Source organism: Giraffa tippelskirchi, chromosome 12 (assembly GCF_054371585.1).
Source record: "Giraffa tippelskirchi isolate mGirTip1 chromosome 12, T2T-mGirTip1v1.2.pri, whole genome shotgun sequence".
NCBI lineage: Eukaryota > Metazoa > Chordata > Mammalia > Artiodactyla > Giraffidae > Giraffa > Giraffa tippelskirchi.
In genome coordinates this window covers 114,331,769-114,355,929 of record NC_137286.1, presented here as the reverse complement: position 1 = coordinate 114,355,929, position 24,161 = coordinate 114,331,769, and the positions used below count along the sequence as shown (strand labels likewise).

Sequence of the window (24,161 nt, the reverse complement as noted above, 5' to 3'; positions counted from 1 at the left end):
CTCACATGGCTATCCTTTTATTGTTTATGGAAAAGCCTATCAAGCCTTTTTTATTGAAAAAATTGCACTTTGCTGCATAACGTAATGCTAACTGACTTACAATTGTTTCCTGCTTTAGAATTATTTCTGAACTTTATGAATAGTCAAGCATAGTGTAGTATTACTTATTAAGGTGGAATCATGCTATTTAACCCTAAATAGTTGAAGAAAATTCCTAAACCTTTATTAATTGTTTACTCTTTGGGTTTTTACTTGCCCTATCCCTCATTAGTAGTAAATCTCTATGTTATTATTTATTTGTGCAATTGATGTATTACTTGGTTGAGACATTGTAACAATTGGCCTCCAAGGGAAGTTCAGTGTAGGTTCTTTGGTTCCAAGAATTAGAGAAATACTTTTCTCTATAGTTTACTGAACACTAACCCATTTAATATAATTGACAAAATAGTCGGAGTTATATTTCAGATATGTAATTATTAAGCTATTATTGCCTCATTTTGGAAAAATAAGAAATTATGTTACTTGTAATTCCACTGTGTCATGTAACATATTTTCTTTTTGTTTATAAATGCTGAGTCCTTGCTCACTTGTATACTGAACATTAATATTTACTAGAATGGCCTATGTCTTGCTGTTTTTCAAAATGTGGTGAACCAATTGTTTACAAACATAGTACGCTATCTCAGAATTGTTTTAAAGCAAATATGGTGGAATCACAGTTTCATCATTGGTATCATTCCAAATTTTATTAGTCATCAAAATCTAGGTTTTGGATTCTTTTTTTCTCTTTGTATTGTATTTGTAATACTTGTGAGCACTTGGATTTTTACCAGTTTCATATTAAGATCTCAATGAACAGGAAGTAGAGACAATTTCAATAATCTATGCCTATTAAGCGTTTCAAATTCTACATTTATTTTGTTATTCTACTTCATCTTGTTTTTCAAAGGGAAAAAAACAAGTTGTTTCTGAAATTTTCAAAAAGTTGAGTCTTGATAGAGAAATGAATAGATAGCAGTTTTTATTTTACATTGACTCTCAAATCCAAATGAAAGATTTGAATATTAGGACCTTGACTTGACTCACCTCTGCTTAATTTTGACAGTTGTCTTAAAGTGAATTTAGTGTTTAATGAAATTTTCTGGACTGATAACTCAAGACCTGAAGGGAACAATTTTAGTAGTGAGAAAGTAATTTTCTGGCCTAATTACACCTTCGACCTCACTACAAAGTCTGTCAACAAAAGTGCCAGGTTTGATCATGATTTTTTTTGACGTGTATTCACCAATCTACTTCACACAGGAGACTTTTAACAATAGCATTTGGTATTTGCAACCTAACTAAGATTTTACATCAGAGAATCAAATCTCAGTGTACTGTTGCCAATAGGTGAGTCACTTAAATCCCTTTTAGAGTTGAAAAATTATGTGGTTATTAATGAACTTTACATTTTGCACTCTTTGGAAACCTACATGGCTATATTTTTTGAGACAGCCATGCAAATTATATCAAACATTAGCAAAAGAATGATGAATTGGTCTTTAAAATGTTGAACGACTGCAGTCTCTAAAATTTATCTATCTGTTTTCACTCTAAAAGCCTAGTAGAGTTCTAATCTATACAACTGGCCTCTTAAGGGAATGTGGGACTCTGATTAACCTCAACCAGTAAATACATTTTCTTAAATTTTTGAGTCTAACTGCTCCTGTGTTTCAATGACATAGTAGTTTATGTTTAATTGTTCAGTTGTTAACTCGAGTCCTTTCTCCAATAACTCTTTGACCAGATGACTTTTAATGGCTGCGTTAAAGATCTGTTGATGCTTTTCATAGGAACCCAAGTTTTGCTCCCCAACCTGATATTGTTTCAACCTAGCTTTTTTTTGTTTTCTCCTCCTCTTCCCCCTTGTTCTCTTGAATTTTATTTAAAATAGTTTAATTGTCAAGGTTGTTGAAACCTTGTGTTTAGTAGAGGCTTAAGTAATTAGAGAAACAAGGTAGCAAAAGATAACTGATGTTTTTTGAATTTTTGTCTCTGGTCTTTCTGATTTTAATTCCTCCATTGGCTTCTGATAAATATTTTTCTCAGTTGGGGTAGTTACTCACACACACACACTTACTTATACACATTCTCACACGTTAATGCGAATACAATTTTCAGTATATTAAAGTGTTAGTAATTGTTACCATCTATTGGGATTTATTAGATTTCAGTTAGTAAGTTCTTTTACATATGTAAGCTCATTTAATCCCTATAATGGGCTTCCTTCATAGCTCAGTTGGTAAAGAAATTGAAAGTGAAAGTCACTCAGTCGTGTCTGACTATTTGCGACCCCATGGACTATACAGTCCATGGAATTCTCCAGGCCAGAATACTACAGCGGGTAGCTTTTCCCTTCTCCAGGGGATCTTCTCAACTCAGGGATTGAACCCAGGTCTTCCGCATCTCAGGCAGATTCTTCACCAGCTGAGCCACAAGGGAAGCCCAGTTGTTAAAGAATCCGCCTGCAGTTGGATTCCTGGGAGCGTTGGGAAGTTCTGCTGGAGAAGGGATAGGCTACCCACTCCAGTATTCTTCGGCTTCCCTTGTGGCTCAGATGGTAAAGAATCAACCTGCAATGCGGGAGATATGGGTTCGATCCCTAGGTTGGGCTACCCACTCCAGTATTCTGGCCTGGAGAATTCCATTTACTGTATAGTCCATGGGGTTGCAAAGAATCGGACAAGGCTTAGCCACTTTCACTTTTCAATTCCTATATGTCTTTGGGTAGTTATGATTTCCACTTTACAGACAAGTAAAATTTGTCACTGATTTTTGTGCTCAAAATTGTTAACCTGACTGCCAGGTTTGTCTCCTAATTCACTGTGCAACAACCATGCATTCTTATCATCAGCTTTGTGTTCATTAATGGTTATTATATTTTATCATGATTTTAAAAAATATTTTTTCACCAGTAACACATTTCACTCTAGACATTTTTTAACAATACATTTGATGTTTATAACCTAAGTATGATTTTTGCATCTGTGAGTAAAACATCAATGTACTGTTGCCAAGATGGTGGTTCTCTTGCTTATTTTAAATTTGATAAATTATGGGGGTGCCAATGGGCTCTACATATTACTGTTTTGGCAGCAGCCTTACTTGCTTAGACCATATCAACAGTATTGTGCCCATTTATGGTTACTATGTCTTGAGAGGCCACAACAGAAAGCAATTTGACCAGATTGAATAATCAGTACTGAAAGTTATTTTCTTAAGGTTGGTTGAAGGAAACGAAGATATTTAGAGAAGTCATGGGGCTTTAGGGGTGCTCACTGTCTTTGGATATTAAAAAAGGATATTGATTAATTGCTCATTGTTCTAGGAGGTAGGAAAAAAAGTTTCACTTATGAAAAGAAAGATTTACAGGGCAAAAAAGAAAGTATGAAAATTAGCCAACTGAGAACCTGTGTGGACCACCAGGCTTTGATATCTCACTATAAATATTTTGACTATTGTCTCCCAGGTGTGTTATAGAGTATTTTTTTTTACATTTAAGACAATTTCATAAGCATTGTTGTTATGAGTGGTAGTAGTTCTAATTTTCAACATACTGACAAAATAAAAATAAATAATCCCAAGGAGTCATTTTATCGAAAACTTTTTATTTGATATTTTATTTTGGAAACATGTAACTCAGCAAGTTTCACAAGTTTACATTCCTTTCCAATACTATACAGAAACAATGTAACTGAAGAATTAGTTTTTTGAAATCTGAAATGCACACAATTGATTAAATCAAATTTAGATGTATAAATTTGGGTAATTTTATACATGATTGTCTATTTGAGTAACACTTCATTAATCATTCTGTTGTGCAGAAATGGCTGTAACATTCCAGGGCACAGTTTAAATAACATTCAGTCTTCTTTCCTGGAGTTTAAATTAATCCTTTGGCAGATCTAGGCAACAAAATAATAAAAGCATTAAATTTTACCTAATACATTAAATTTAAAAGATCCCAGGAAATTGATTTTGCTATGTACTAATACATTTTCCAGTGATTAAGTTCATGTTTACTTAAGACAAAATGATGGAGCCAAAGTATTACTGTTATACTTTATAATAAACAATTATGAAACTCTTATGGAGAGATTTCACAAAACTTTATCTTTTTTTTCGTTTCACTGTTTATATTCTGTTCTGTTGGAGAAGGCAATGGCACCCCACTCCAGTACTCTTGCCTGGAAAATCCCATGGATGGAGGAGCCTGGTAGGCTGCAGTCCATGGGGTCGCTAAGAGTTGGACACGACTGAGCGACTTCACTTTCAGTTTTCACTTTCATGCAATGGAGAAGGAAATGGCAACCCACTCCAGTGTTCTTGCCTGGAGAATCCCAGGGATGGCGGAGCCTGCTGGGCTGCCATCTATGGGATCGCACAGAGTCGGACACGACTGAAGTGACTTAGCAGCAGCAGTAGTGTCTTTCTATTCTTTTTCATTATTGTCATCACTCTTACTTTCCAAAACATTTTACATCCATCACTAGAAATTTGTACTTGAATTTTCTGTTGTCATTTCAAACTTGTCAGTGATTAAAATTGAGCACATTATTGTTTCTTCCATAACAAACTCAGCATTTTTCTGTTTATCTTAATGGTAATTTCTGTTTTTAATAATCACACAGGCTAAAGAACTGGAGAGTTCTTATAACTGCTAAGGCAATCTAACAAAACAAAAACAGCTTGCACACAACATGGAATATTATTTTACAGATTCACTTAAAGTTATAACTTATTTTTTAAGCATTTGTACATTATATTATGTTCCCAAAGTTTTTGTGACACGAAAAAATACCTTAGTTCATAAATGAGGAAATTGGGAGTCAGATTTGTTGCTCAAGATCAGAAAAGCTAGAAAATGGCAGAGTAAAAATTTGAATGCATGACTACACATTCTTGATCTTTCTACTGTATTCACTTAAAGGGCTATTATTATCACATGACACCAATGCATGTGCTTATTTTATCTAGTAAAAATAGAATGATTTTGTTATTTATTATAACTGTAAATAAAATTATTACTAAAAATATGTCTAAGAGCTAAACCTCAGTTGAATATACATATTTTATGTCAGATCTGAAATACTGATATGCTATACGTTCAGACACTTGTATATAATTATAACCCTTCTAACATTAAGCAGGTGACTTGACTAAATATAAGTCAGACATAAAATGCCCTGCATGGAGCAAAATAGCGAATCAAGCAAATTACCAAACAGCAAAGCTCATTTTGTCCTCTGGGCAATTTCTGCTGCCAGCACTTATACATCAAAACTTCACTCAATGTACGATTGATTTTATTTTATTTTGTTTATTTTTAATTCCCTACAGCAAGCTATGTTAGTTTTGTAGAATGCTGTCTGCATCATTAGTTTCCTAAGAAATTCTAGTTGTTTTAGTCATGGTTGACCAAAATATTATTCCCTTCTACAGTCCAAGAATATTGGCTTGTGGATGGGTACCACTGAGCTGAAATTGTGTAAGGCCAGTGTTTCAAATACACAACACACAGAGAGAAAGCATCAGTGTTACTAGAAACGTGAGTTATCTGAAGAATAATACTGTAAAATCAGACAGGCAGTGGCCATTAAAGATATTTTCCAGTTCAAGGAAAGAGGTTCAGATTAAAGTATGAAAGTCCGGTCTTAAGGCAGGAATGAAATTCCAGTGTAAAATGATACATGTCTTCCTTTCACAGTTGCTTTTTATGTTGCTTTAAAACATGTCAAAATAATCCCCAACAGAGGAGCCTAAAAGGAATGTCAGCTCTGTGGTTATGTAAATCGAATTGAGTGCTTTACAGCAGGTTTAAGATTTTTATAACTCAGAAGTTGTTAACAGCCAGCTGGTTTGTATCTGTTTTTTATGGTTATTCTTGTCATATGCAGCCTCCACAATTTTTAATTATATTTTATGGTATGTGTTTTCCTCCTCTTGAATCCCTTAGCCACTCTTTGCTTCACAAGATATTTTCCACTGGGAAGGGAACAAGCACAGCGATGGGACTCCATCACTGGAAATACAGTTGTATAATTACTTACCACTAACAGCTCTATAGTGTGAAATTCAACTGACTTTCCATTGCAAATATATAATCTTCTATTAGAGCATTAAAATTGCTTTAATGTAACAATAGCTGCTTCTAAGTTCGTGAGCTGCCCTTCCTTAGTAAGAATCAAAAACATGATGATTGTGTCACTGTTTGTATTTCAAGTTTCTAAAAAAATGATAATATATGTATTATCTTTTTTCTTTCTTTTTTTCCTTCCCTCCTTCTATCCCTTCCTCTCTCTTTCTTTCCATTTCTCTCACTTTTTGGGTATTCGTCCTGTAAATTGATATCTGCCTCATAGTTAAGTTCTAAACACTTTGTTAATTTTGATTACACAGGAAGATAGTAACTTACTTTATATTATGGTCCAAAGAATCTCATACTTTGGTTGTAAGATATTGCTACAGTCCCAAAGGTATTAATGAGGCTTCCTGAGATTTCTGATACCCTAAATGGAGAGTTTGGCTAAATTTTTCTTTTAAGGAAAATGAAGAGAGTAAAGAAAAATGTCTGGAATCTGGAAAATGCACTAAAATAATTTAAAATGTCCACATATATCAAGGGAGGGGGGTGTGTTTGTTTCATAGAGACATTTTTTAGAGAAATCAAATCTTTGAAGCAATAATTTGTTTTTGTATTATTCTTTTGCAAAATGAAAATATGCCAATGAACCTTATTCTTCAAATCATAGAGTTTCCAGATTTGGGAATACAAAGATGGAAGTTTTAGACATTTAAATATCTAAATGAGAATATATTGCTACTAATATTTCAGACATAGTAAGAATATTCAGACCAAGTGAAGGAGATTAAAATAAGTAACTGTGATTTGATATTCATCACATAAATATGTACTGAATCTTTATTCAAATTTCAAGTCAATTTGACTCTGTCATAGGAGATCCATGATACATAATATGCAATGGAAACTATTTACTATCTTGTCCTTAGGATTGATTCATGCAATCTGATTTTACTACCGGTAATAGGCCATTATTAAACCGATATTATTATCACCAAACGGTATTTCCAAACATAACTTTTAGTGACTTATAGCTATACTATTTTTAAGATTCTAGTGGTAAGGTTCAGAAATATTTGAGTCATTGAAAAATTTTATACTAATGTATTTAATAATATTCAGGGGTTTTTTTTCTCCTTAGGACTAGGTATCTAAGTACATTTTTATTGACTTTGTCTAGAACTATTAATATTTAGGTTCATAAGTGTTCTTTTGAAACTAAATTAAGGCCGTGAGGTAGACTTTTATATTAATCGTTTTGTGATTTGGTTCATTTTGTATTACATATGTATGTGTGTGTTTATGCCAAAAAGCCAAATGAGCACCAGAGGAAATTATGAAAAGGGATAAAGGAGAAGTGTTTTTTGAATGCCAGCTATGTACAAGGCCCTAGAGTAGGAGGAGGCATTTTATATCCTGCCTGTCATTCACTTCTCACAAAAGTGCTGTATAGTGCATGCAATTAGCCGGGTTTTAACATAAGGACTTCAAGTCTCGAGTTAGTTAAGTTGCTCAAGGAGCCATAGCTAAGAAGTAGTGGAGGAGCATTTATTATATATATAAAAAAATATATATACAAAATAAGTAATCCGTATATATTTATCACATTCTACCCAGAAATATAGGGCTTCCCAGGTGGCTCTAGTGGTAAAGAACCCACCTGCCGTTCAGGAGATGTAATAGAAGATCAAATGCAGGTTCGATCCCTGGGTCAGGAAGATCCCTTGGAGGTGGACATGGCCACCCACTCCAGTATTCCTGCTTGGAGAATCCTATGGGCAGAGGAGCCTAGCAGCCTACAGTCCATGGAGTCAGAAAGAGTTGGATACAAATGAAGGGACTTAGCACACAGGCATGCACCCAGAAATACAGATAGACTGTTCAGAAATGTTTGGAGAAATAAAAAGATGCTTTTGGTAAGGCAAACCAGACAGGGAAGATTTAAATTAGACTTAGCCTGGTGGCTTTAAAAAGCAATTAGCTATTTTTTCCAGGGTTAAGGAATTATCTACTGACAAAAGGAAGTTTTGGCCTTTTCTGCCTATTCAATAGGCAGAAGAAAAGTTATAAACCAGTGATCAGATTAAGGAAAATTAAGTTGAAGAGAAGTATAATTAGGGCACTTGAAGAGGAAGAAAATAGAAAGAAGAGAAAATGAGCAAGGTTTGTCACAGATATAGGAAGTCTGACTCAAGATTGGTTTGAAGTAGTCCACCAGTGATGTCAAAGATGATATGAAACTAAACTGAACAGGATGAGAAGAAAGAGGAAAGAACAATTTACTTCTGAATAAAGACCTATACCCTAAATCCTGAATAGCTTAATTAAAAAAAATGTTAATGATAAACTTTGAAGTGTGTCACAGAAGTGTCAAACTCTTTAAATTATTTGCCGATTAAAATTTACTTTTTAATCTTTTCCCCTATGTATGTGTGTCATAAAAATTGTGACCCTTTCCAGAATTTTTCCCTAGTAACTTTTTTCTTTGACTCATTAATTTAAACCAGAGTGACATTTAATAAAGTTTTCTTGAGAATATGAATGAAATTCAAATACCAACAAATTAAAGCAAACAAAAAAAGGAAGGAAAAGAATGAAATAGTACTCTAATTTAGGACCATTGTTATTCAGAGCACTAAAGAGTTTAAAATGTTGTTTCTAACCTTTCCTTTTATTTTGGGTTAAGAAAGAGGTATCACCAATGTCACCTTGCTATAAGAGTTTACCAAATGATAACTTGATTTTCAAGGGATAACATTTAATTGGGAGATAAACTTTACTCATAGTGTAATTAATAGTAATGATGATATAATAACACAGCATAGCATCATGACATATGTATCATACAAGTGGGGCAAGCAATAATAGCTCAGAAATTCAGACTGTATCATCAGAGCTATAGCCATCAGAGAAGTCTTCTTACAGAAAGTAAAACAGTTTCAAAGGAACGGTTTGAAAATTTTTAGTTTTGCATATTTAACTTTTCTCTAAAGTTGACTAAGCTACAGTAGAGGTCACATTCCACACACACACACACACACACACACACACACCAGTGCTAACATATGGAACCCCAGAAGAATTAGACATCTGTACACATGGAAAGTAAGCTACTGCTGCTGCTAAGTCAATTCAGTCGTGTCCGACTCTGTGCGACCCCATAGACGGCAGCCCACCACTCTCCTCCTGTCCCTGGGATTCTCCAGGCAAGAACACTGGAGTGGGTTACTATTTCCTTCTCCAAGGCATCAAAGTGAAAACTGAAAGTGAAGTTGCTCAGTCATGTCCGACTCTTAGTGACCCCATGGACTGCAGCCCACCAGGCTCCTCCGTCCGTGGGATTTTCCAGGCAAGAGTACTGGAGTGAGGTGCCATTGCCTTCTCCTGGAAAGTAAGAAGTACTCTTTAACAGGAGATAAACCTCCTGATTTTTCTCTAAGGTTATGTTCCTTCATTCTTCCTTCAATTGCTAATCAAATAGCCATTTTATGATTTTGCACTGTGTTAGAACGATTTTTGTTTCCTCAGTGTTCCTATAACTGCACTCTATGTATCTGGCGGTTCCTTGGTGTCTCAGCTGGTAAAGAATCTTCCTGCAATGTGGAAAACCTGGGTTCGATCCCTGGATTGGGACAATCCCCTGCAGAAGGAAACAGTTACCCACTCCAGTATTCTGACCTGGAGAATTCCAAGGACTGTGTAGTCCTTGGGGTCACAAAAAGTCGGACACGACTAAGCAACTTTCACTTTACTTCACTTCTTATGTATTTGGAATCACTTTGTGAGCTAATGGCCAAAATGCTGGCATTTCAGACTTAAAATGAATTCAACACTTGTGAAATTCAGTATTTATGAAACTTTAAGTTCCATGTACTTGTCCATTACATTTGCCCTTGGTGGTTAGTCTTCTAATTCACTGAGGCCCATTTAGGGTGCAATTGTTTAGGCTGTGAACTCTGTGGTGGACAAGTCCAGTTTGAATTCTGATGACCCCATTTATTTGTTGTGTGCTTTGGGACTGGTACTTAACCCTTTGAACTTCATTCTTCTCATCTGGAATAGCTTGTGTGTGTGTGAGTGTGTGTTTGTGTTTATCCATATACATGCATACTACACATACTATGTACGTGTGTGCTAAGTCTCTTCAGTCGTGTCCAACTCTTTGCAACCCTATGGACTGTAGCCCACGAGGCTCCTCTGAACATGGGGGAGTCTCCAGGCAAGAGTATTGGGATGAGTTGCTATGCCCTCCTCCAGGGAATCTTTCCAATCCAGGTATTGAACCTGTACTCTTATGTCTTCAGCATTGGCAGGCAGATTCTTTACCACTAGTACCATCTGGGAAGCCCTACACATACTAGAAGTATAGTACAATTATTAATATGATGCTTTCTCTGTAGTACTGTCTAAATGGTGGTTCTTGTTTTTTGAAAACTCAATGTGATTTGTCAGTTTTGACTCTTTTTTATAACTGAGAAAATAGTATTTAGAAGAAGTGATAGTAAATACTTTAAAAATATTTGATTTTTAAGACAGTGATCTCTTGGTATGTACAGGTAGATAGATAAGTAAACAATATATTTGGAGAGAAATATTCAATCCAAGGCTTTGTTTTTGCAGCCTTAGTGTTCCAATATTTCCAGCCTATCAGGAAAGAAAGCAAAGCTTTAAGAAGGCAATGCAGTCCTGAGGCAGGTGTCAGGTGTACCCATTACTGTAGGCTAAGGGGCTCAGGGAGTGCTGTGCCCACCTTTGCTTTGCGTCTTGAAAGTGAACTAGGCTCTGACATAAAAGGAAATGACAGATTAGGGAGCAGAGCTGGCGCTGAATTTACTGACAATCGTACTCAGGCTTAGCTTATTTCTGTTGTTCTTTGATAAGAGTTTACTTTTAGTACTTTGGTAAATGCAGTGTGTTGACTTTAGGACCAGCTGATGTTTGGAGGTGCTGGGAGGAGTGCTTTTTCATGTGAGTAAATTTGAAAGAGTATGTTTCTTTTGAGCATGAATTCAGGAGTGGGTTTACTATGCCGTTTTCTCCAGAGACCCCTGCTAATGGAGGAGAATTTCTGCCACCAGGTGATGTGTCTTAAGCTGACCACGTGAAATTAACATTTCATAAGTTAAATTGGTCAAATATCAGTGATTTAATACACTTCAACCAAGTATGTGATTTTGCTCAATTCAGCATCTAGACCAAATATGTAGCAAGATGAGTTTCATTTATTTTGAGTTGTGAAAGCATTTGGATAAATTGCTGGAACTAGAAACTGTCTTCTTCATTTATGTATTACAATGACCAACTCTGCCCACATTTCTACATTTTCTGGATTTTTCTTTTCTTATAATGTTTTCATTTATTCATTCATTCTAAACCAGAATGCTTACTCTTTGGAGGGCATGAGAGAGCAAAAAGAAAATTTAATGAGCCATGGTTCTGCCTTCAAGGAACTCACAGTGTACTTGGACAAACTGGTTAATAATCTCAGTATAGGTTAGTGATAGCAATAGTTGAGATTTCTGCAAAATCGAGAGGCTGAAGCAGAGGAAGACATAATCAACTCTGTTTTGGTGAATCAGGAAAACTTGTTCTAAGAGGTGATAATTGATGTTGGTGTTCATACATAAAGAGGAAGAGTATTCTTGGCAAAGAAAACAGTGAATATATTTTAGATACTAAAAATGAAAGTTCTTTGCGGCTTTACAAAGAATATAAAGTGGGGTCAGAGCAGTAACATTTTGGTGATGTAACTGGAAAAGTAGGTGAATGACAGATTAAGAAAGCATTAATATTGCCTTGAATAAGGTTTTTGGATTTTGTGGTGTAGGCAATGGGTGATGTCAAAAATATTGAAGCAGAGAAATGGGATTATTTAATTTTGTGTTTAGAAGAAAAGATACTGTGATGGGGGAAGGGAATAGATAAGAAAGCAAATATTTATCAGGGTGCTGACAGAGAGTGAAAATCTGTATTAGTGTTGCGTCTTGTTTTCTAACCATCTACATGAAGAGCCAATAGCCTCACTTTTCCATTTGTGTGATCTAAGGACAGATCAGTGACATATGCAATGTTAAAAATCATGTGCCATATGATACATGCCAATTAAGTAGCTCCTCAGAACCTTGGGTACAAAGTCACTAAGGCTTTATTTGCTTACTAAAAGTCTAGTATATACTAGAGATAGTGCTAGACGTTAGTAATAAAATATTGACTAAAACATGGTGCCCACCTCTTGAATATGCATGATAGATATAATCTTATGAAGACACGGATATCTGGGTATTTGTGTGTCCATATGTATATGTATGATGCTGCTAGTATTTGTACTAACAAATACAGCTTTCCATTCCCTAAAATTACATTTCAGATATTTCTTATTATATTTACAATCTTATGATGCAAAAACATCTCAAACTTAAAAATGCATTGTTACAGTTTTCATTTTCACTTTTAATGATGTATTAAAGACATGAAATCAAATTAGCTCATTAATTTAGGATTTCACTTAAATATCAATGGTTCCAAATAATCAAAAAAACAGGCATGCATGCTTAGTCGTGTCTGACTCTTTGTGACCCCATGGGCTGTAGCCCACCAGGTTCCTCTGTCCTTGGGATTCTCCAGGCAAGAATACTGGAGTGGGTTGCCATTTCCTCCTCCAGGGATCTTCCCAACCCAGGGATTCAACCCACATCTCCTGTGTCTCCTGCATTGGGCAGATTCTTTACCACTGTGCCACCTGGGAAGCCCTGTTAACCAAGCATTATTCTCACCTGAAAGGCTTATTTTGAAGAAGCTAACTCCTTCACCTATTCCTCTGATGCTTGCTCTTCTTCCTCCATTAATTTTTCTCTCCTTTCTTGACATCTTCAATCTCCGCTAGCAATTAACATCTTCTACCTTCCCCACAATATACTCAATTCTTCATTAGTTAAGAAGTATACACCTCAGTGAAGGTGTCTGGCTCTCTTCATCAGCCTGCTTGAAAGAATTATATACACTTGTTGCCTCTCTTCTCATCTAGTTTGTCTCTGAACTTTACAGTTTTTGCATCATCTTTCCTGTGGCCTGTTCTCTTAAAAGCTGCCTCTGATCTTTCCCTCTTACACCTCTCTCTCTGCCTACCCTTTCTGATAAGCAGGCCCAGGTGGTTTTGGAGTATTTGCCATGTCCTCTCATTTTAAGTCTTTCGGAAACTCATTGACCCTTAAGAGTTAACTAAAGCATATATTGCTAAAATCTACTCTCAAGCAATTGCTCCTCACCTCAAATGCAACATGCTCAAAAATTCAACTCCCAAACTTTCATTTTCTTTTCTTCTTGTCTGTTTCTAATATTAAAGTTACTTTATCACATTATCTTGCCCTCTGAACTGTAACAGTCATCTTTAAGTCCTCTTTTTCAGACCTAAAGTCTACTTAGTGATCAAACTTTCTCCCCGAAATGATTCCGAGACCTGTCACTTCCTCGGCACCCTGGCCTTCTCTTCCATTCCAGCTCTGGCAATCCTCTGTTTGGACCAGTACTATGTCTCCCTATTATGCTGGTTTCTCTCTCTCTCTCTCTCTCTCTCTCTCTCTCAGTTTGCTCTACATTGATCCCAAAGTTGCAAAGAAAAAAAAAAAGATAGGAAATGTTATTAATCTAGTAAGAAGATCTATTATTTATTAATACTACTCCACTCAAAGAATATATGCATGTGTATGTAAAAAATATTTGTGTATATAAAAGTATATTAGTTTCCTATTGTTGCTGTAACAAATTACCGTAAGTTTAGTGGCTTCAGTTCATTTCAGTTCAGTTGCTTAGTCATGTCCTACCTTATGGACTGCAGCACACCAGTCTTCCCTGTCCATCACCAACTTCTGGAGCTTGCTCAAACTCATGTACATCGAGTTGGTGATGCCATCCAACCATCTCATCCTCTGTTGTCCCTTCTCCTCCTGCCTTCAATCTTTCCAAGCCTCAGGGTGTTTTCCAATGAGTCAGTTCGTCCCATCAGGTGGCTAAAGTATTGGATTTCAGCTTCAGCATCATTTCTTCCAATGAATGTCTTAGTGGCTTAAGACAACTCAAATTTAGATGCTACATTCTGAAGGTCAGAAGTATGAGGTGAGTTTTAGGGACTAAAATCAATGAGTTGGCATGCCTGTGTTCTTTCTGGAGGTAAATGGATTTCCTTGCTTCCTCCAGCTTCTAGAGGCCATCCATTGTTTCTGGAGGTAAACACATGCCTGTGTTCTTTCTAGTGGATAAATGGATTTCCTTGCCTCCTCCATTTCTAGAGGATACCCGTGTTTCTTGGCTTGTTGACCTCGTCCTACATCATACATGCAGATCACTCCAACCTCTGCTTCTACCATCTCATCTTCTTTTTCTGACTTTGACCCTTTTGCTGCCCTCTTATAGGAACTTCTGTGATTACAGTAGGCCTGCATGTATAATCTAGGACAAACTTCCCATCTTGAGATCCTTAACTTAATCACAACTCCAAAGCTCCACTGACCCTGTAAGGTAAAATATTCACAGATTCCAGGAATGATAATATCCTTGTGGATGGATGAAGGTGCACATTACTCTCTTTCCAATAATAATTTAATCTTCACTACAACTCCAAGTATTATGTCCATTTTACAGAAGGTGGGATGGAACTTCAGAGAAATGAAGTCCTGCCGGTAAGTTATACACTCAGGATCTGAACTGAGGTCCACCACATTACTTCTTCCATACAAATCCCAATTTAATTGTGGCATGTATTGTATTAGGTATTAGGTTGTGTCAGTATTTCAAACAATGAAATTATGGAGGTACATGTCTAACTGGGAAAAGGGGGGCTATGAATAAACTCTGAGCAAGGCACTTCCCTTCTCAAATACCATTGGTTCCAGAACATAAAATTATTGTGGTAGCTTGTAAGCACATTTATGAAATGACATCAATCTTCGTTTTCCAATCTATGTCCTATTAGTTTCCCACCCAATGTGTCTTGCATAATAAACATTACACTGTCAATACAAGTCCAAAATGTTCTCAGCTTTGTCCCATTGCTGATTTCTTTTCTTTTTTACCTTGAAGTAATTCTTTTCCTCAATTCTGTCAACCAAAATCTCTACCTATATTTCAAAAGTTATCTTAAATACTACATCCTACCTGAAGCTTTCCAGGACACCCTGGCCTTAAATAATTTTCATGATCTTGAGTTACGTTAGAAGTTCTAACGCAACTCCTACATTCTCTCTCATGTTAAAGATAATTGTATACGTGTCTGTCTACCCAGTGAAAACATAGGGTTGCTCATCCTTCCCTTCCACCCTTCCTTCCTTGTCTTCTTTTCTTTCCCTCTCTTTCATGGTCCTTCCTTATTTCTTTCTTTTCTTTCTTCATAACATTTTTCAACATACATTGTGTATCCCTGCCATGTTTTTGATACTGATAATATGTCTGTGAACAAACCAGACACAATCTCTACCCTCATTTAGTTTACATTTTTTAAAAGCAGGGATCATGTTGTACCCATTTTTAATCCATTTTAGTCCCTGGGACATAGTGTACACTTAAGTTATGATTTGAATTTAGTATCTATAAGTACTGAAATTTAACAGAAAATTCCCAGTCATAGTCAACCCATAGACTTTCAAAAGCTCTATAATAGTAGTTTTTTATTGAAATAAAAAAAAATTGATTGGTTGCCTATGTTTACATTATACTTTTCATCCTGAATTTGCATTTATTATATTACAGTGATAACCAGAACTATATTTTGCTTCTAGGAAAACAATATAAATAGATTATATACAACAGTCAATTCAAATGGCTTTGTAAGTTTTTGGTAGCAGTAAAAATCAGTAGCATAGTTAAATAATTGCCAGTGAAATTTGCCTCATTTCTAACAAGTTACTTTTCATAAGTGAATGTCAGAGCCAGTTCTGTTTGTATGTATAAGTGGATCTTAAAAGTTTAATTAAGTTAAAATAATTTATCATAAGAATTATTAACAAAAAATAATTCTTACCAATTTATCGTGATGAAGATACACTGTCAAATTTCCATATGATGTGAATAAATGTATGTGTTGAAAAATCATGTGTAGTTGTCAACTTTTATCAGAATGCCTTGATAATAGAATTCAAGAAGACAGAGTTTAGAGTCTCTTAGCATTCCACAAGTTGTTGATTTCCTGTTTTAAAAGTTGATTTGACCTTCCATTATCACACACAAATAAAGGTAGAGGTATTTCTTAGTTAAAAATGTATTTAACCTGAATCTATTTATCATGTACCCTCAAAACCCAAATATCTTGTTTTCTATTAGAATAATATATCATTTAATCAAAATCATACTTAGAAGTTAGCAGTTAAATCTTTTAACTTCTATTCAGTAAATGATACATCTATGAAGATGTTTGATGAGGCTTGACATTGATAGCAAATAATGTAAGGAAATGGGAAAAATACTTTCTGGGAAGAGACATGCTTTTCTTTAGATAACAGAGGCCCATTTAACAAATTGCTGTTATAACATACCAAGTACTGATATAATTTGCTACTTGACAATTAGAAATTTCCAGTGTAACAAAACCAGCCATTGACTATGAAACCAATTCAGAGGTAGATGTAACATTGGTGATTGGAATTTGCTATGCATTGTTTTATATTTTCTTGTGGAATAATGGGCAAATAGCTATGGCATTTTTATCCATTTGAATCTTCTTGTATTTTTTCTCCACTATTCTTGGATATTTCACTGTGAATAAACAGTACATAGAAAAATTATAAATATATTTAGGGCATCAGATATGTGGTTAAAGAAACAATGTGTGTGTGGGGAGGGAAGCTAAGAATGCTTGACCTGTTAGTGGAGAAGTAGATATGCTAGTGAGTCTGGGTTAGGAGATTCTGATTTCTAAGACACTGCCAACACAATGTCTGGATCTGATGATTTAGTGACTATGTATTTAAAACCTTAACTTACTCTTTGGGATTTTTGTTATGTAATGTTGGTTGTATCCATGCAACTGGACCTCTTTTTTGATGTGACTTCACCATGATATATATCTTGGCATAATATATATGTGATAACGTGTATATGTGATAATAATGTGAAATATAATGAAAATTACTTGCATTTTTTTACAAAATATATATTCCCTTTGATTAGAACATGTATTAAAATTGTTTCCATCTCTTAAAACCATTTTCTTTATGACACTGTGTTGTGAATATTAGTGTCTTTCAATGTTAAGGACAATAACAATAACCTACACATGTGAAGTGCTTTTGTTGTGCTGTGCACGATAGAAGTTCGTTACGTGTATTCCCTCATTTGATTTTGATAACCACTATGATATCAGTTATCAGTTTCATTTCCAGGGCAGTTTAAATGAGTTGTCTAAGGTCATTTTGTAAGTTGTGGATTCAAATTGTATATGATCTTGAAATTTGATCCAGAGTTCATTCATGCAGGTACTTATAAAACAAAATTCTTTATGAGAGATATATTTTTATACCAAGTTCTATTATTGATCTTGGGAAATACAGTTGAAGGAACAGATTTATGGGTGTGATGTCATGGGTCTGGCTCTGCCATTTGTTCTGCACAAGTAGTGGCAGCTCTGTCAGGAGTGGGGATAGTAATGCAAAAAAAAGAAAAAAAGACAGAAGGACCAACTCTGATGGAACTATAGCAAGACAAAGAAAGTAAGGAAACTGTCATTATGAAACATCTATGACCATTTTTCACACATCCTATGTCATTTAATGTTCTTACCAATTCTGTGAGACACAGGCAATACATGACCCTCTCTATTATAGCTGGGTAAAGTTAGCTGAAACTGTCAGAAATTAGATCTTCCAAATGGAGGCCATCCACCCAGTGACGGAAGGTGGACTGAAACTCAGATCTTAGAGCAAACAGGAAAAGACTTTGCAATAGACATGTGAACACTTAAAGCTACTGTCGTCGCCTGTCTCCTTCTCTCTTTCATTCTTTTCCTTCTCTTGAGCTCTCCAATTGCTGCTCCAAGTTCTCTTACACTGGTCTGCATCCTTAGGATGAAAGTGAAGTCGCTCAGTCGTGTCCGACTCCTAGTGACCCCATGGACTGCAGCCCACCAGGCTCCTCTGTCCATGGGATTTTCCAGGCATGAGGACTGGAGTGGGTGCCATTGCCTTCTCCAAGGATGAAAGAACATGAATCAAATAGTTTTAGCACTGTATCAAACCATTGAAAATATCAACACCAGCTTTAGCCATCTCACTATCATAAGAAATATTTAAATGACTAATATAGCTCAAAAGAGAACTCTTTCTTGGTGTCACATTCCATAAGATATGTCTTATTTAACTTCAATTGTCCAGCAATCAAATGAAGGACACCATCTTATTATATATTCTATAGGCATGCCATCTTATTATTTATTCTGTGGATACCTCCAGCTAGATGTGGAAAAGGAAACTCAAAGCAATTGAGCATCATTTCATTTTTCTGTTCCTGGTAGCTCTAAATATAAAAATCAAGGCCGCTACTGTAGTTTTATGGAACTCTTCTGTACAAGGACTTCATTATAAGAAGTAAAATAGTGCCTGGAAAAAAACAATGATGTTATCCTGTGAATCTGGGTACATGCTATCTGTTGAGTAAGTATGGGAAAGATTTAAAAGGATGGGAGATTCAGAATAGCAGTATATTTGGGCTTCTGTGTGAAGCAGTTGATGATTTTCTTCAATATTCCTCAATAAGCTTTTATTGCAGGTATTGTTAGTTGCTATCCAATAGCTTCTTATCACTTTCTTCCTTTATAACAAAATGTTGATTTTATTGGAAAAAATCATATTCTTCTTCAACCATGATCTGGCATGATCAGGTGATACAATTATGGCTAATGTGTTCTGAGTGGCGATTCTTAGGATAGGTGTCTCCTGATGATGAATTCTTTGTGGGATAAATATTAATATATAGAAAAAACAGCTCTCCTCTTTTTGTTTGGTTGTTTAAAATTATTGTAGCCAACTTACTAACGTGGAGATGTTTTCCAATATATTGAGGATGGCAGAAGGAAAGTATGGAAATGATTTGGGTCCTCGACATGGCTGACCTACTGATTTAACCAACTCTAGCTGTGCTCCTGAAATTCTTTGTTGAAGGACTGCTGTGCTTTTAGGATTATATTATTATTACGTAATTTGGGGATTTTTCCTTACTTTCTCTCTGCTTTCCCACCTAGCTTCATAGCTTGTTCCTTAGGATATGATAAAATATGTCAAGACTTGACATTTGTGACACTGTGCAGATTGTCTCAGGGCTTCCCAGATGGCGCTAGTGGTAAAAGACCCTCCTGCCAATTCAGGAGACATAAGAGATGCGGGTTCAATCCCCTGGAAGAGGGCATGGCAACCCACTCTAGTATTCTTGCCTGGAGCATCCCATGGACAGAGGAGCCTGGCGGGCTACAGTCCGTAGGGTCTCAAAGAGTCAGGCACAACTGAAGGAACTTAGCACGCATGCACACACACAGTTTGTTTCAGTTGTCATTCTAGTATCATTTTCATTAAACGTGTTTATAAAGTGATATGATAATGTCAGATAACAGATACTAAGCAAATAATCATTTTAATCACTTAATATTATAAGCATGGCATCTAAGCAAAATTAAAATTTGGCTATAGCCTCAGGTATATTTTGTTGCTACCCATGTCTTTCCTGTTTTTTGTTCTACTTTTGCTTAGCAGTTTCTACCAGATGCTTGGATATTGATAGATAGTAATTGCATATATTCTATGTTTATTTGAGTTTATTAGGTTACATGATGAAATGAAGATTTTATTGCATTTATCTTTCAGAGTTTAATCAGAGTGTATTTACTCCTGCAAGTGCAGACTTACAAGTTACTTTTCTCTCACTAAAATGTTCCAGTGTGCTTTATTATCATTATTGCGAATTTTGAGGCACATTGACTAAAACATGGTACGGATTTCTCCCTGCTATATGGTAATGCCAAAATACCTTTTCAGATATTTTTGTGTGTCTTTGAATGCTTTGAAATTTTCCACATGACTGAAATTGACAAACGGTATGGATCAACTTTCTTTGTAATAATAACGTGCATATTGCTCAGATTTTCACATGAAAATGAAGAAAGCTGGTGGAATGGGTCGCTGCTGAAATACTTAGCTTTTTAATGACATATATTAGACTCTCTGTGATTATCAACACTGTACTGTTATCTTATTAGTCACTTTTTAGTGGCTGAACTAAATGATTTGTTTTGACTGTCTCATTGTTTGGAAGAAAAGCTATTGCAGAAGTTTTATGTCTGTTTTTGGTCTTGTTAAACTAGAAAGGGCATAGTCCTGTCTCAAAGGCTTTTCTTGAAGGACTTACAAGTCAGAGCTCAGTGTCTGAGTTTGTTTCCAAACTTAAATTTCTCAAGTTTCAGAGAGACAGACTTCTATTAGGCCACCGGGCTAGAGAAGCAATGTTTAGATATTATTTCAATCAAAGAACTGTGTTCCATTACCCTAGGATCTATGTCAAGCTGTGGATTAGGTTAAAAAACCAACAAAAGCTCCCGGTGGTTGAAAGATTATAAGTATTTTGCTACATTACTGCATTGCAGGCATGAGCACGTTCTTTCAGCATTTTCAAGTTTCACAACGTTACAATTAATTAATTGTGTCTATCTAGCTAAAACACTAGTCAGAGTTACTGTCTGCACTTTTAATAAATCCTTTGAATTCCCTTGATCTTTCTTTTTTCTTATCCTCTCTGTGTACCGTAGCAAAACTTTCCCAAACCCATAAAACTTTGATTAATGGAATGAAGAATTGAATTTGTGATACCTGTGTTCATTATTCTCCCATGCTTCTCTGACCTTGGGGTCACTCTCTAAATGTTCCTCAGCCTTTTACAAAAACTGGTAATTTAAAAAAATCATAAAACTGAAATTTATATAAAGCATGACCATCCTTGCCGTTACTAAGTTCTTCATCCACAAATGCATACAACAGCCATTTACTATACACATTTATATCTAGTGTTTCTATTCTAGTAGTTTATGTCCCTTCATTTTCTTTACTCTTTTCTTCCTTTTGCTCCCCAGCCATATGCATGCTTACAAATTAGGTAGAAAATAGAGTGCAGCAAAAAAATAAATAAATAAATGTTTATCATTGAAAGTATTTTTCACTGTCACCTTTGGGTAGCACTTCATGGTTTCTTGCATGAAATCCAAAACTATTCATTGATTCTAAAACCGTCTACTAATGAATGAAAATGAATTGCCTCACTCTGCTTCAGTTTCTGATATCCAGATGTAGCTACATTTTTGGAAGACCTATGTTTTTATCCTCAACTTTCTATGTCAATAACCTTTTTTTTTTTTCCCATTCAGAATTCCTGTTAAAACATCTTTAATTTCTAGGTTTCCTTCTTTCTCCTTAGTCTCTCTTTCTCTTCTAGGCAAATATAGTAAAGAAGCAAAGCTGCTACTATGAACATGTTTACATCCTCGACCCTGGGAGAACTCAATGTCTCCCAGCTGTGTGAAGTGTAATTCTTAGTAGGGAGCCTGGTCCCACTTTTATGTGGTCCTGCTGGTATAAGCAGCTATCATGTTTGGATTCAAGTGTGGCCCAAGACAGCATCCTGGGGACACATTCCTGAAATGAAGTAAAGCCCAATGTGTCCGTATGCTGCCAGGTGGGAAGAGGGTTGGGGGCCCTGCTGAGAGTGATGTGCTTTGTGAATAGAATCTAGTAGGGGTGTCCAGTTCAGAATATCAAGCCAGCCCTCTTTCTCTTCTGTTTTAGGATATCTAAAGTAAAATGCAGAATATGGCATCTTCCCTTTCTCAGAGCTTAGGTGAACTCTTTTGGTGATGTGAGAATCTATCTTATTTATGCTGTGGTGTGGAGATAAAGATATTGCAATCAAGGTTATAATAACTTTTATACTCAATATAGTGCTTCCTGAAAAAAAGTTTTTTAAAAATTAATTTTTAATTTTATATTGGGGTATAGTTGATTTACAGTGTTTTGTTAGCTTCAGGTGTACAGCAAAGTAGTTCAGTTATACATACCCACTTCAGACTTAGGGATACCTACAGACTGAAAGTGAGAGGATGGAAAGAAGTATTCCATGCCAATGGAAATCAAAAGAGCAAGCACCGAGGTAGCAATACACATCTCAGACAAAAAAAGGAATATTAATTCAGAAGAACTCAGTTCATTTTCTTCTCTAGAAAATAATGAAAGAAAAAAAAAACTACTCATGAGTGGTATTGGTTGAAAGTGTCAACTAAATAGATAGACTTCTTAAAAATTTGAATTGCCTAACAATAACATGAATTATTTAGCTTCTAGTGAAGATTCTGCAAATAGAAGAAGGTTTTTTTTGGTCTAAAACAGGGCAGACAGTACATAACTAGTGTACTTATTTATAGTATATTTAATTAATTTTAAATCTATGGTGAATTTTGTGCACTAATGGTGAGATAATAAAGCATCATGTTTTTCTAAGTAGTAGACCCAATTTAAGAGTTATATTTGCAGAAACATCTTGTCTTCTTCCTCCTTTTTGTAGTTTTACATTTAGCTAGAGAGACTGTTCACTAAGATTCAACACCTAAAGAATGCATTTTTTTATATTGTTCAAAGCTGACCTCTGCTTTTAGAAAAGTTTATCTGCACTTTTTCATCTGTTTAGAAACATGCATTTTTGGTTAAGAGATCGAAGACAATCTTTCTTTGTCTTTTTTTTCTCCTGTGCTAGGGAGGTTGAGATAAAAAAGAATGACTGCTTTAAAAGTCACACATGGCTGTAATTTAAGATTTTTTTCCTCTCATTGTCCGTAACAGTTGAAAGAAACCTTCAATGAAAGTTTATTAACTAGGCCAATGCCTGAGGCAATAAAGGTTCATTTATTACCAGTTTCTTGGCTGTTTTTCTTCTTCTATTTTTCGGTTAAACTCATAGCGTAAGATAATACTTCACAAAATTAAACCTTTGACCTTCTGTAGAGTTAAGTCTCCTTTGATTAGATAAAGTAACAATTTATGGTCCAGCATGAGGTTGCACATGAAATGAATAATGCAATAGACTCCGTGTGGACTGAGAATCTATTGCTTTTGAAAAGATGAATGCTGTTTAAAGGGGGGAAAGTCCGCTTAAGTGTGTTGTCTTTATTCAATATGCACTTAGCAATATTTCAAAAAGCTTTACTTCCAAGATAAAGTTATGTTTGAATTTTCTAATTCTCAGAAGGAAGATGTATGGCAAAAATACTGCAAAAAGCTTTGTAATTTTTTGTAAAACTGTCTTATGAGTGATTATGCCACACACTCCAGGTATTAACAAAATCTGAATTATAAAATAAATAATCACATGAGAAAAATGACCATTGCTTATACAAATGGAGTTCTATAATGATGGGACTATTAAAATAGTATAATTTGCAATAACATGATGAGCTACTACTATTAACATAACAAATTGATATTTGATAACTTTTACCAACAAGAAGTGTAGAAGAACACTATATAATTATAATAATATTAAACTAAATTGTTTATTTTTAAACTAACCCATCGGAGTTCAGTGTCTGGTTATTATGAAAAAGTAACTTTTGTGCATAACAGTAATGTTTTAAATTTTGTTTTGCTTAAGGTATGTTATAAATTTGAAATGCTATATATATTGCCAGATGAGTGATTAGATATGATTTTCCAGATATTTCTCTCATTTTGCCATGTGTTCTTTTCAAAATTGTTTGGCTAAATTGAGAAAAGTCTCAAATCCATCAGTAAAAATAATTTATTGAAATTGCCTAATGATTCCAGAGTTGGACTATAAAGAAAGCTGAACGCCAAAGAACTGATGCTTTTGAACTGTGGTGTTGGAGAAGACTCTTGAGAGTCCCTTGGACTGCAAGGAGATCCAACTAGTCCATCCTAAAGGAGATCAGTCCTGGGTGTTCATTGGAAGGACTGATGCTGAAGCTGAAAATCCAATAGTTTGGCCCCCTGAGAACTGAAGAACTGACTCA

The 24,161-nt window shown here is 35.3% G+C and overlaps 1 protein-coding gene and 1 long non-coding RNA gene across 8 annotated transcripts in view; one reads left to right on the top strand and one right to left on the bottom strand.

The window, feature by feature from the left end:
* DACH1 (dachshund family transcription factor 1) overlaps positions 1-24,161 on the top strand; it is a 456,626-nt gene that overhangs the window by 207,777 nt on the left and 224,688 nt on the right. The window lies entirely within an intron of this gene.
* On the bottom strand, positions 3,631-16,231 carry LOC145528398 (uncharacterized). Its single transcript, XR_014070379.1, has 2 exons — positions 16,134-16,231; positions 3,631-3,944 (listed from the first exon to the last, which is right to left on the bottom strand). It is a non-coding gene; the product is annotated as an uncharacterized LOC145528398 (long non-coding RNA).